Source organism: Ornithodoros turicata, chromosome 3, assembly GCF_037126465.1.
Source record: "Ornithodoros turicata isolate Travis chromosome 3, ASM3712646v1, whole genome shotgun sequence".
Classification (NCBI taxonomy): Eukaryota; Metazoa; Arthropoda; class Arachnida; order Ixodida; family Argasidae; genus Ornithodoros; species Ornithodoros turicata.
The window spans coordinates 80718892-80733597 of record NC_088203.1 but is presented as its reverse complement, the minus strand read 5'-3'; positions in this window follow the sequence as shown (position 1 = coordinate 80733597).

Genomic DNA, 14706 nt, shown 5'->3' with positions numbered 1-14706 from the left:
CTTGCAAAAATGCAGCTCTGTTCTACTACGCCTTTCTTAATGCACAATGCTACATCTGCTGTATTCAGCGCTATACTTCGCCTTTCGCAAATGTGTTTTACATTGCAATCCACGTATTTTAGGATTTCGAGCAGCTCTGTTGGGCATACATGTCCAATCGCCGAAAGGATTTCATGCCCCTTTAATGTGCTTGTGTATTGTTCTAATAGACAATAACCTACCGTGGTCCTATTGTTCCCGTTATCGATTATGAGGCGACTCACGCGCGCTGGCGAACCGTGCAGTCTCTGGACGTTTGTGTGATCGATTATTGATTATATCGCTTACTTATTCTCCCTCGAGACAGTGATATAGTGTTGCAGAGTAAGACGTTCTTATACTTGGTTAGTGTTCATGTCATAACGTAAGCTCCAGTGTGACATGTATATATTTCCTTTCTTTCTCATTCTGCTAAGCTTTTTGTGATTTCTTCCTTCCGTCTCATTCGTCACTGACAAATCGAAGGGCTTTACTTATAGCCGAAGAGCTTTACGTCTGAAACTTTGACAGGACTACTACTCGTACGATTATGATGTGGTCGTAGACGCGGCTCAATCGGTATTCGTGGCTCATGCATTGAGTTAACTCGGCCGCGATGTTGCAATATGGTTTGAGTAATGTTTGAGCGCAAGAGACTTTCAGAGGAAGGGTGGCGCCGGTGGTGGCTTGCCATTGCAGAGGAAGGGAAAACGTGCTTTGTGGGAATTAACCTCAATCCCACGCGTATCAAAGACCCGACCGGTCGTCGTCCCACCTTGGGCACGCAGCATTGACCGAAGCATAAAACGATGGCCGGAGGAGCCGATGTAAGCATAGGCGGAGTGTTTCAACCTGCCGGAGCGTGCCGGGACACAACCCCCCCCCCCCCCTTCCACACGCAGAGGTAGTTCAACACAGGGTTTTCGTGAGCGATTCTTAGGACATCCCTCGAAACGTTCATCTTGAGTGTCAGTTGGGTAGACTTCCCGGAGGAGGCTGCCCCCCCCCCCCGGGAAAGTTTTGGGGGGATCAGCCCCCCCCCCCTCCCCGGTGCTATTTCTCGGTGCTACTCAGGCTGGAGTTTCCGTGATTCTGGAAAAACGAAAATCAGAAAGCGGAATTTATTAATGGTTCACGATTATTCAACAGATCAGGTGCACTAAGACCGTTCTAACTCGGGCCTAAATCTTTTCTCCTTTCGCCACTCTGGGTGGAGGTTAGGCGGGAACCATCTCGAACGAGTGCCCATTGCCTGCGAGGAAATTCAACGGGCGGTTAAATGACAGAACTCGAATGTATGCCAAAGGCAAGAAAAGTATATGTATACAGAGTTAAGGAATCCACTACATACCGATACATAACAAGTGAGCACGCAACATCAGTTGAGCACACGTGAACACAAGTGATAAGTCCGCGCAGGTGCATCCCTTCTACGAAGGGAATTCAGCTTTTTGCGATTACTCCCAGTCTCGAAATCTGTTGAACAGCGCTTTTTAATAGCAAAATTCATATAAGACATGTATCGGTTATCAGGAACTTAGTTATCCGGACACTACACTAGCGGGAACAAACCTGCTACCATTTAGTTCTAACAACGTTATTCGGAATTCAGTTATTCGGAATATTCGTCATCCGGACTACACTAGCGGGAACGAACCTCTTACCATTGACTTCTGACTTTGTTATCCGGAATTTAGTTATTCGGAATATTCGTCATCCGGACTACACTAGCGGGAATGAACCTCTTACCATTGATTTCTGACTCCGTTATCCGGAATTCAGTTATTCGGTATATTGGTCATCCGGACTACACTAGCGGGAACGAACCTGTTACGATTGACTTCTGACTCCGTTATCCGGAATTCAGTTATTCGGAATATTCGTCATCCGGACTACACTAGCGGGAACGAACCTGTTACCATTGACTTCTGACTCAGTTATTCGGCGTTCAGTTATCCGGAATATTCGTCACGCACACTACACTTACGGGAACGAACCCGTTACCATTGACTTCTGACCCCATTATCCGGAATCAAGTTATCCGAAATATTCGTCATGCACACTACACTAGCGGGAACGAACCTGTTACGATTGACTTCTGACTCCGTTATCCGGGATTCAGTTATTCGGAATATTCGTCATCCGGACTACACTAGCGGGAACGAACCTGTTACGATTGACTTCTGACTCCGTTATCCGGAATTCAGTTAGTCGGAATATTCGTCATGCGCACTACACTAGCGGGAACGAACCAGTTACCATTGACTTCTGACTCCGTAATCCGGGATTCAATTATCCGGAATATTCGTCATCCCGACTACACTAGCGGGAACGAACCTGTTACCGTTGACTTCTGACTCCGTTATTCGGAATTCACTTATCCGGAATATTCGTCATCCCGACTACACTAGCGGGAACGAACCTGTTACCGTTGACTTCTGACTCCGTTATTCGGAATTCACTTATCCGGAATATTCGTCATCCGGACTACACTAGCGGGAACGAACCCGTTACGATTGACTTCTCACTCAGTTATTCCGAGTTCAGTTATCCTGAATATTCGTCACGCACACTACACTTGCGGGAACGAACCCGTTAGCATTGACTTCTGACCCCATTGTCCGGAATTAAGTTATCCGGAATATTCGACATGCACACTACACTAGTGGGAACGAACCTGTTACGATTGACTTCTGACTCCGTTATCCGGGATTCAGTTATCGGGAATATTCGTCATGCACACTACACTAGCGGCTACGAACCTGTTACCATTGACTTCTGACTCCGTTATCCGGGATTCAGTTATCCGGAATATTCGTCATCCGGACTACACTAGCGGGAACGAACCTGTTACGATTGACTTCTGACTCCGTTATCCGGGATTTAGTTATCGGGAATATTCGTCATGCACACTACACTAGCGGGAACGAACCTGTTACCATTGACTTCTGACTCCGTTATCCGGGATTCAGTAATCCGGAATATTCGTCATCCGGGCTACACTAGCGGGAACGAACCTGTTACGATTGACTTCTGACTCCGTTATCCGGAATTCAGTTATCCGGAATATTCGTCATCCCGACTACACCAGCGGGAACGAACCTCCTACCGTTGACTTCTGACTCCGTTATTCGGAATTCACTTATCCGGAATATTCGTCATCAGGACTACACTAGCGGGAACGAACCTGTTACGATTGACTTCTGACTCAGTTATTCGAAGTTCAGTTATCCGGAATATTCGTCACGCACACTACACTTGCGGGAACGAACCCGTTACCATTGACTTCTGACCCCATTATCCGGAATTAAGTTATCCGGAATATTCGTCATGCACACTACACTAGCGGGAACGAACCTGTTACATTTGACTTCTGACTCCGTTATCCGGGATTCAGTTATCGGGAATATTCGTCATGCACACTACACTAGCGGGAACGAACCTGTTACGACTGATTTCTGACTCCGTTATCCGGAATTCAGTTATTCGGAATATTCGTCATGCACACTACACTATCGGGAACGAACCTGTTGCCATTGCTCTCTGGCTGCGTTATCCGGAATTCAGTTATCCGGAATATTCGTCATCCCGACTACACTAGCGGGAACGAACCTGGGGCGTAAAGGCTCGCGGCACCCAAAGGGGGGCGGGGCCGGGAGAGGGGGCGGAGTCACGGGAGGGGGGCGTGGTCGCTCCAAAATGAGCCAATGAGAGCGCGCCATGGGGAGCGGGCGTTCCGGCGGCGGCTAGAGGAGGAAAACGATGTAGTGGGCGAAGTCTCGCGCGGGGCTTTGGACACTTGACTTCCGGAAGTGTGGTGGCGCTGGGGGATGATATGCAATGCCAAGAGAAGTCGCGGTGGCGCTGTAGGCGAGCGTGGTGTTGAACGAAGGATCGTGGTTGATTTACCTGTCAAGATCGCGTGCGCCTGCTCGGTGTCGCCATCGGAGAGGTCGTTTCTCTGGATCGTTTTGACCGTGCGCGTAATTTACTAATTTACGGACTGCTGTGACTTGTTTTTGACTTTTCCCCTTTGACCGTGATATCCGTGCTTGTAATTCACGAGGGTACGGTTTCATGAAGTGAAGACTGGTGATCGTTGTGATTTGTGATTACATTTTTGACCGTGATATCCGCGCGTGTATTTTACGGAAGCACGCGTTCATGAAATCAAGCGTTTGACGACTTTTTCGCGTTGTTCATAGTTACACAAAGAGATACGATGTCGTTGCGATGACTGCTGATGTGAAAACTGCTGTGACTTGTGATGACTTTTCCCCTTTGACCGTGATATCCGTGTCTGTAATTCACGGAGGTACGGTTTCATGAAGTGACGACTGTTGGTCGTTGTGATTTCTCTCTCTTTTTTAACCACGATATCGGCGCGTGTAATTTACTCTACGGGCGAACGTATTCACAAAAAGCGTATGACGTGTTGTGGCGACTTTTTCGCCTTGTTTATATTGTAATATTCATGAGCTCTCTGACCGCTCGACAATAAGCAGGCATGAACGAAGTGTCAGTGATTGTGAGTTTTTGCTTATGTACAGGTAACATGATTTATGGCAAGGCAGAGAATGCAAGCACAATAAGTCGACACTGTATATAACAACAATAACCAAAACTGCCTACAGGTAAATAAACCAAATGCACTGTTGGAAATCATGAATGAATCGTGTTGAGTGCCACTCAGGAGTCATCTTTCATTTCATTCTACTCATTTCCGTGTGTATGTATATACACTCTGCTCCTGCGTAAAACCCTGCCTTGTGGGTGTAAGCGACACGTTTTCTACCGCTGCATGCTGTTGCGATAAATCTTGGCACGCATTTGATAAACACATTGAAAAGCGACAGACTCAGTGCACAACAGGACATGATGATTGGAAGCAGTCATATATGTGGTTGAGACTTTGTTGAAACAATTTTGTGGCTTTCAGTGAATGCGATACGCTGTCTACCGCGGTGTGCCGTTGCGAATATAAATCTTGGCACACATTAGATACACACACTGAAAAGCGACAGACTCAGTGCAAAACAGGGTATGATGATTGGAAGCAGCCATATGTGGTTGATACTTTGTGGAAACAATTTTGTGACTTAAAGCGACACGCTTTCTACCGCTTTGTAGCGTTGTGAATATAAATCTTTGCGCACATTTCATACACACACTGAAAGGCGACAGACTCCACCCGGCGGAAACAGGCCCCCATCGAATACGTGAGCGACGTGAGCAGCCTGAAAGCAGTGGCGATGGGTCAGTGGAGCGCAATGGCTGAAGTATCGGTTTCGATATCCAGTGATGCAGGCCTTACAAAATAATGACTCAAATGCTGTCCCTTTCACTTGTCCAAGTTAGTTACTAATTAAAAAGTGAAATACACTTTCCTATCTCGCAACTGCTCCGATTCATGTTCTCAGAGTCATATGTTTATTACGTATATTTGTGTTCTCAGATTCACGGCTCTCATAATTGCATCTGCAGACGTTAGATATAATTCTCCGCAAAGTAAAATCGCATTTCAGGTGCGTGATCTCGATTATGAATCTGGCCTCTCTTTCTTTCCTCTCTCTCTCTCTTCCTTCACTGCTTTAGCTATATTAAGCTGACTAGCAGACGTTTACCAAACCAAATTCCAAAAGCATATGAGACAGAAAAAAAGAATGACTGTTCAATGAAATGGCTGAACTCGACACTGAGACAAAAGGACGAGTTGGTGACTTTAGTTGCGTCTTTCTTTTTTTTTTTTTTTTGGCAGTTGTAGGCTTCGTTCCGTCATCATCACCATCACTATTTACGCGAATTTTGTCGCCCCGAAAACCTGAAAATAACGGTCAGTCGCTGAGCAGGTTGTAACAGGGTGCATACGATGAGTGAACATAGGGAGAACAGTATGTACCATAACGTTGCACCTGAAATGCAGATCTGAAACGCGCAGTGTTGAGGTGAACGAGTGCTGTGTCGGCAACAAAAAAGCACACTTGTGTTGTTTCAGAACCGTAGGATGTGCCTGCTTTTAAGACCCTTTTAAGTTACCCTTGGCGATCTGCTCAAAATGCACTTTCCTGAATCGATTCGAATCTGTATCTTGCGCTATTGCGGAACTCAACGTGAACCGAACCAATATACCCGAACCGAAAAAATAACGGTTCCGATCCCTGCCCACGTGAGCGAATTACTTTGGTGTCCGTCCATCTCATCGAACACAGTTTCATCGAGTGCCGTTTCATCACATGCTGCTTCACTCAACACGTCACCATGTGACCCGTAAAAGACATGCATTTGTGAAAGTTGCAGCGCTTTGAACTGTATCAGTTGCCCGCACACTTCCAATGACACTTCTGTTAAAGTATAGGGGGAAATAAAATGGATAATACGGCGCTCCATGAATAGACCCAGCTGTTCCAGTGCAATTACCTATCCAGTGAACTAAAGAAAACGATGGCTGAGGAGGGAAAATGACAAGAATGTAGCAGTCGCATGTCACATGCGTTACATGGTTACTCTGAACGAATCACACGAAAGTCACAGTCTACATCTGAGTCTACGTCTACTTCAGCTATCCTCTATACATATCTTGCTTTCATTTCGTGGCACATTCTCTCTATCGAGCTCATAGCATTTGCGATTACTTTCACATCTCCAAATTCTTATAGCGGATTGGCCAAGGAACGGTGAGCCTGCTTAATGATGGTCACTAATGGCGTTTCCTTTGCTAAAAGTGGAAATTTGCTTCGAGACTGTTTTTAGGGGGTAATGTGAATACATCTGGAACAAATCGAAATTTAAAAAAAAATCCTATTAACGGCCGTTCCGAGATAACCGAAGAATAAATTTAGCACTCAATTTCACAAGGCATGCCCATTGCCTTATCGTGCGTTTTGCAGGCAAAAGAAAAAAAAAAGGGGAGGGGGAGGAAGGGAGATTGTGCCAGCGCAGATTCTGGAGCTCTTCCTTACAATGAACTTTGGTATATCTGTGCTACAGAACCCCACACCACAAAGGGCAAGGTCACTCAAGAGTACACCAAAGAGACAGGCGGGACAATAAGATGATCCCAGACTCCAAGGCGCACACGTGGCTGGGGTCAAAAATCGTTTTCTTTGGTCTCCAAGGTGATTCAGATGAAAACCAGAAATAAAGTTCGAATTACGGTGCCTTATGTTCTTACGGCGTGATCATGTTTATTAAATGTTCGCGATTACTATTTACTATTTAACGCGGACAAACACCGCCGCGATTATTGTGGGATAATATGCTGTATGGTATTAGTCAAGGACCTAGAGGTTGTTAACCCTCCACACACAGAAGGATGTGTGCAAAAGGTATAAAAGAGGAGTCCTGACGCTGGGATCTTTGCTCGCTTCATTGCCGAGTGTTCTTTTCGGATGCCAGCTAGCCTTGCCGCCATGATCAACTTCTTCTGGCTTGTCCGCCTTTTTCTTGCAGGTAATATTTGTTATCATATCATATATTTATTCATGGTGTTTTGTATTGCCGCTTGCACCCAATTTGTGTCGAAAATTTGTCCTGAAAACATTTCAGGAAAAATACGTCGACTGACCACAATTAGGATGGCGCGATGGGGAGCTTAGCAGATTTTCTGTTTCTTTGTTCTCACAGAAGTGTAATTACTCTACACGGGAGATATTTGCACTGATCCTCGTCAAATAAGATTAAGCGCAAGAAATCGAAATAATTTGAAAGTGCTTCTCTGTTTCTTTCATTCGCGTTTATAACATGGCGAGATACCGAAGGTGCATTATGCAGCAGGCCAGTGCAAATACATTGTCAGAACGAGTGTACAGCAATACATATGTGGTTTACGCGTATGGAATAGATTACGTTACTTATCTGAATCATTCTGATATTCACACAGCAGTTACGAAAGCAAAAATAAGAAAAAACGTATTGGTAAAATGCGTAGTTATTCGGTGCCGCTTCAAATGCCAAAATAAATTAAATAAAGGAACCGTAAAAAACAAGACGAGAGAATAAGAAGAGAAAATAAGAAGAATGTACATGGATCATCATAGAGAAGCGCCTGTGCCTTTCCGGGTCGTACACGATATGCGGGAAATCGGAAATGCTTATTGATAGCCACCGGTAGCGTCAGCGATAGCGTATAGTTCCCAGGTCCCATTCTTATACTGTTTATGTGTGGAACTATTTCTGTAATTGCATGAGTATGAGGCGTTTCCGAATAATATACACGGCAGTGTGTATTGTACGTCACTGTAGAGCAGTTCCATGAGCGCCTGTCGACATTTTATACAGCATGTGAATACGCTTTAACGTTACGTAAAAATAAATTACGCGAGAGAAGAGCTCGTACGAAGAAGGATCAAAGGAACAAGTGATCACCACAGTGTACATGTTTTTTGGGCGCACTGGACGCGTATTATAAGTTTCGTTTCCGATCCGCTAACCACCGCAAGGGACGGACGTTGTATGCAAGCAACCATGTTCTAGACTTCCGGCACTTCCTGTCATTTGTTTACATCCATGTTTACATCGGAACATCATAAGCATCGGCCAGTGGCGGGCCAAAATTGTCCTGTACGCGATTAAAAGAGAAGATTTTTAGAAGTACTGTTGTAGTGGCTAAATGCTATATGCCGTAACTGCCTGACTGTTGTAGGAACGCATGCTAAAAGACTGTATCGTGTGCTTGTCTGTGCGCGAGAAAATGTCGAGTACATGTTTCAGTGTGGAAACTTGCTGATTCATTTGTTCCACAGAGCGGAACATTTTTATCTCATGAGGCGAAAATTAAACTGCCAGGCTTCCAGCTAGTGCTATAATTTGCTTGTGACTTGTGTATTCATTAAAATGCTTCCTGATTGCATCGAAAGCAGTCGAGCACTTTGTTTACGCATGGGCAGCGTTATTATGGGTGCGGTGTTGGCTTATATTGTGTTTGGCTCGCATTTAATTCTTAGGTGAAAGCGCAATCCTGTCATGGCTTCAGGAGGTAGGCTTGATCCGGCAGGAGAAACGTTGTGGCATTTGCGGAGGACCAACACGACTTAGGATGAGAGGCGGTGTTCCTTCGTTTTGGGTATGTAGGAACAACGGGCATTATTGGTCCGAACGGTTGACAACTGGCACTATATTTAGTGGCGCCCAGTTGGCGCTGGACCGGGCCCTGACTATCATGTATTTTTTCGCACGCAACGTGACGAGAATTCATGTGTTGGCGTCTGAATCATCTAGAGACAGTGTTCGGACACCTGGCCGTACTGTCTCTAGGTGGCTCAGACGACTGCGTAGGGGCGTTTTTCTCGCCATGCAAAGGAGGTTGGCTGCAGAGGGGAAAATTGGCGGACCGGGCAAAATTGTAGAAATTGATGAGACGCTGGTTGGCCGGAGGAAATATAATGTTGGCCGTGTCACAAAAGGTCGCTGGGTGCTCGGGATGGTTGAACGTGAAATTGGGCCTGGAGGCAAACCACGTGGTGGAAGGCTCCGTCTTGTGGTTTGCCCTAGGAACAAGCGTGACCGTGCCACCCTTATCCCGATCATCCAGCGGCATGTGCAACGCGGCACAACCATTATAACCGATGGCTGGGCAGCGTATGCAAGGCTCCCATCTCTGGGTGAAAGCCCTCAGCTGTGGAGGGCCAGAGGTAGGCAGCCCTACTATGTGCATCATGTTGTGAATCATAGGCACAACTTCGTTACGCCTAACAACAGACAGGTGCACACACAGACGATCGAGTCCACGTGGCGTGGTCTCAAGCGTGCCCTCCATACTGGTGGTGTTCGCCGAGACTACCTTAATGGTTATCTTGCTGAGCAGCTCTGGCGCAGGGATCTACGCAGAAGCCAACGAGATCCCTTTGAGGACCTGCTGGAGTTGCTTAGTGAAGCGGGTGGAGCAGTCTTCGACAAGCCGAAAGTACGTGGCCGAGGACGTCTTCCTGCTTCACGAGCTGCTAGACCTCCACGTGCAGGTGCTGTTGCGGCTGCCGGACCACCTCCCTCGACACCACGACAGGGAACAGCAGTGCCACTGACACGACAGGTGCTGCCACAACAGGGACAACCTGGAACACCCCGCGTCCCACCTCGGGCCCTGCCAGGACGCATCTCAGGGGCCAGAGTTCCAGCACAGCCCTCTGCAGTGCGAGCTCACACAGCTCAACAAACAAGTACTGCCACTGCTGCTGCACCACCTCCCCCCACACCACAGCAGGGAACAGCACGGCCTGCAGCACCAGCAGCGTCAACTGGACAGGATCAACCTGGAACACCCCCCATCCCACGCCAGGGGACGCTGCCTGGTGTAGGACCCATCCCAAGGGTGCGTGCTGCTCGCACAGCTCGTGCAGAAGCCAGGGCCCGAGCACCTCTGACTCGCTCGTCTGCACAGGTTGAGCAGAGGCAACAGGTGTTGTCACCTACCTCCGCTCCTTTGGCAACAAGAACAACAGGTGGGACCCAAGTAACTACCATCGCTGTGCAGCCAGCAGCAAGGGTGTCAACGTCATGTGTCACTGCCCCAGTTCTGGGTGCGGCACCTGTATTGACACACTTGCTGCTCACAAATACAGGGTATGCCAGTGCTACAGGGAATGGGATACTGCCCAGTACAGTGCCGTTGGTGCAGCCACAAGTGATCATGCTTCCGCCCTGGCAGCTGCAGGCTAATCCACCAGCACTGACTGTGCAGCATCCTATCCTTGTACCACCACTGGTTCCACAACAGCAGCTGTTGTGGAACGGTGGTTCAGTAGTACGGCTGTCACATTCTTAAAGTAGAAATCAGTTTGTTTTTCATTTTAAGCCATAAAACTCAGTCCAAGAGGGGAACCTTGAGCTTGAGGAACAAAGGAAAGCCAACACAACATGAAGGCTTTGAGCACAAACTTTGAGCATTCTGGATGTGTTGTCCTTTCTGTCTTCCTCAAGCTTAAGGTTCCCCTACCAGTAGGGATATTTGCTAGCTCACTGCCATCATTTAAGCGGGTAGAAATCCAGTGAACCAGTAGGGAAGTATGGAGGGAATTTCCTCAGGACAAGAGCTGCCGATATTTAGGACAGAGACTGTGCCCAAAAGAAGAACAGTCTCTATTCAAAATATCGGCGGCTCTTGTCCTGAGGCGATTCTCTCCATGCCATCACTTAAGGTTGTTCTGCAAGATAACTCACAGGGTGTCAACCAAATTGCAGCCTTCAAATTCTCAGATTTTTCCGGGTGTTCACTGACTATTTTAAGGGAATTCCTTGACCAAAACAAAAGGAAATGTGGTGCCTCCTGCTACGTTTTAATACAGACCCCTCATAGAACAGATCATTATTGAGTGGAGGCTGGCTGTCTTTCTTTCTTCGGCTCCTGAGCTAGTCGTATTGCCGAACTTGCAACTCTCAGCAACGCCGCTGCGGCACTTAACACTTAACCACTGCTCGACACCCCTTATTCGTTGCGCATTGTCACAGCACTTGTCTGCAATTTGCATTGATTTCAGTGACTTTTTGGCAAATTCCCTGACAATAGCATCTGGATTATAAACTGATTTCCATTTTAAGTATGTTTTCGTTTTGTCTTCTCTTCTTCCTTTTTGTTTTGTGTCTGCTTGCATGGAAAACGCAATGGATGGCTTGCAAAAATCTCGCAATCTGGATGTATCTCTCCAAAACACATGGTATTTGCTTTCAACGTGCCATATGATAGCAAGACAGAAGCCTGTGAAAAACCTTTATGTCCAACGTTGGTCCAACACACATGAGCAGGTTGAGCCTTGTGAGGTTGAGGTTGTGAGCCTTCCACCACGTGGTTTGCCTCCAACTTATGACGTTACGTCAGAAGTGAGAGCTGCTTATATTCCTGTTAGGTCTCAAAATCATATGACTACCACCAGCTACCTCACTGGCTGGGCATGTGGTTGCAGTAATGCTCGAGCAGGACAAGCTTCACAAGCCACGAAGCCAGTTCATCTGCACACCTATTATGCTCTTGTTGCTGTAAAACTTTAAATGCAGACTCACATAACTTAGCAAGATTTCCCATTTGTCTAACTTAAGTTGTGTTTGTTTCAAAGCTAACACCTGTGGAACAAATTGTAGTTAATTTATTTTGAAATTTAATGCATTATGGGCAGTGGTTTATATAAAGTCCCAAGCACAGGGAGCTTTTGCAAAAAATTGGGGTGATGTTGATTATTAGTGATGATGCACAGCTAAATGCACCATTACCAACACATCATTTGTGTGTGTTACAGTTTTGATTGAAGTGTGATGCTTCCATCTCTAATTACTACATAGGGGATACCCTGGTCTATAGGTGCATGAGGATGCTGGCAACTGTTTACAGTACTTGAATACTGTCTATCGGTTTCTGAATTCAGGGGCTACCTATAAAGAAGCTATGGCTTGTGCGTTGTCTGAACATGGACATGTCTGTTCTGAGTTATATTCCACAAATGTTCCTGGATTGGTTATTGCTGTAGCGAGTTGCAAACAATCAGTGCTTTGCTAAAGTTTACCATACCTCACTGCCACTGAGGCATACAGCATTTGGCAGCAACAACATGCTGATGTAGAAGGCCACCATGTTGAGATCTACGGCTTTTTCAGTAGACCTTATTGAGGAATAGACTCCAATTACTGTGGAAATGCTACGTGTGCAGCTACAAAATGGCACATACAAGAACAGACTTAACATGGGAGCTAACCCGTTACACTACGCCTACAGACAGTGGGGCTTGTAGGTAAACAGTACATCTTGATACTGTCAACATTGTATTCCTCAAATAGTGCCACACACAGTACTGAGGACATCTGCCTATATTTTCTATTGGCAACTTCTTGGAGAGGAGGATTCGCTTTAGGTGCAACCAGGGTTATTTATATTGCCTGGTATTCCTCATATAGGAGCTTAACCAGAAGAACGTTGGTGATACCCTCGCCAGACTCTGTCCAAAGGTTGCACCAGGCTACCTTCTGTTGACTGCGCTCCAGCCTGGCACAGTTTGTGCATATATGCAAAGCCTGTTACAATTTCCAAGACATTACAATGTGGCATCCATCGAGGAGGCAATGTGGTACAGCAATGCTCTGGTGACAAGAGTGCCTTGCACAACTGGTAGAAGATTGTGTTTGAAAACTTGCTGGCAGGAACAACCTCCACAGGAACATTTGTAGACGATCTATGCTTGGAGACTATGTTCTATCAAAATGCAAAGTTAGCTAGATAACAAGTTGTCAGTTTCCAAAAATCATAATGCCCTAATGCGTGTTCAAGACAGCTCAACAGGTGCACTTATATGCTTTCACATTTTAGATAATATGGAGTAGATTTACACATAAGTAAGATCAATTGCATTCTCCTTTTACATTTTGGATGTTTACTTCGAAAAAGGTCTTGACTATCAGAGGCACGCATATCTGGCCTACATGTGGTGCTTACATTTTGCAAGTCATCTGGTTGTGTTATGAAAGCAAGGGTAGTCTAGAAGGGTCACAGGATGATGTTCATAGTCCAAAAAATTTGTGTCTGTAGATTCACTATGACTACTGTATACTACCGAGTGCCTGTCACAGTACACGTGTGGTGGGACTATTTCTCTGCTTGATGCATTTAAATTGGTTAAATGTCCTTAAGCTAAGTACTTGTGATTTCATTGAGTACTGTAGGCTGGCTGCAGCATGCCTATGTAGATTTACAGTGATGCATGCAATGCACGCTGGAAGAAACTCTTTCACTATTCCAGCAAATTTAGGTACACTTCATAGGTATATAGATGGAACAGCATGTTTGCAACCAAGTAGCATCCACCAGAGCCAAGTAACTGAGTTAGAGATGACATAAGCTTTAATTTGTAGGCATCAATGCTCCTCTCGCAACAGGAAAGAGCCTAAGTATGAAATCATGCATGTTCCAGGTGTGACATATAGGCCATACAAAAATAATAAATTTAATGTACATAATAGTTTATGCAAACTGGGCCAGATCTTATCTGTTTACAAAATTTAGGCATGAAAACAGTCTATTGGTGGAAGCCTCCTGAAGTAGTCCTCAGTTTTGATTAAGGTTCTTTCCCTGACTTTTGGTTTGGTTTTTTGTTTGCTGCCATATGATATTTGGAAAACACCCAACTTGACATCTAGGTGGCACAGAAATTACTTAAACGTGTAGGTCTTGACATCAAGGACCTATTATAACAGCAAATCCCATAGCGACTCTGTGCACTCCTATGCGAGTGATGTCACGTGAATAAACCAAGTAAGAGCTTAATCATATTAGAGAGGATGCTGGGGGCTGCAGGATGTTGCCTGCACAGGCTTCTGAAACAAATTTGCTTTTGAGACTGAGTACTATCTGCTAAAGTTAGATGTTGCGTAGAAATCGCACTTTGTTATGTCCAGTTGGAACGCAGCTGATGGATGAAGCATATCCTGTTGTAGTTTTGATGATGATGGTAGTGTTTAACAGCATACTTAATACAACAAAAGCTACAATGAGAATATCGAGCTCATTGAAGGGTGAGTGCGAGGATGCCTGGAATAATACCTATGATATCTTCCTCAACAAGTATATGCAGGTACTAGGTTGAAAGACTGGAGGTATTGAGGGGTTCATAAATAAAAGTGTTCCAGGAGCACTCAGCAGGCGGTCATCGTACAACAGTGCTCATCTGTTTTTGGCTGTTTCACTATACATATCAACAGCAAAGGATGCCATGT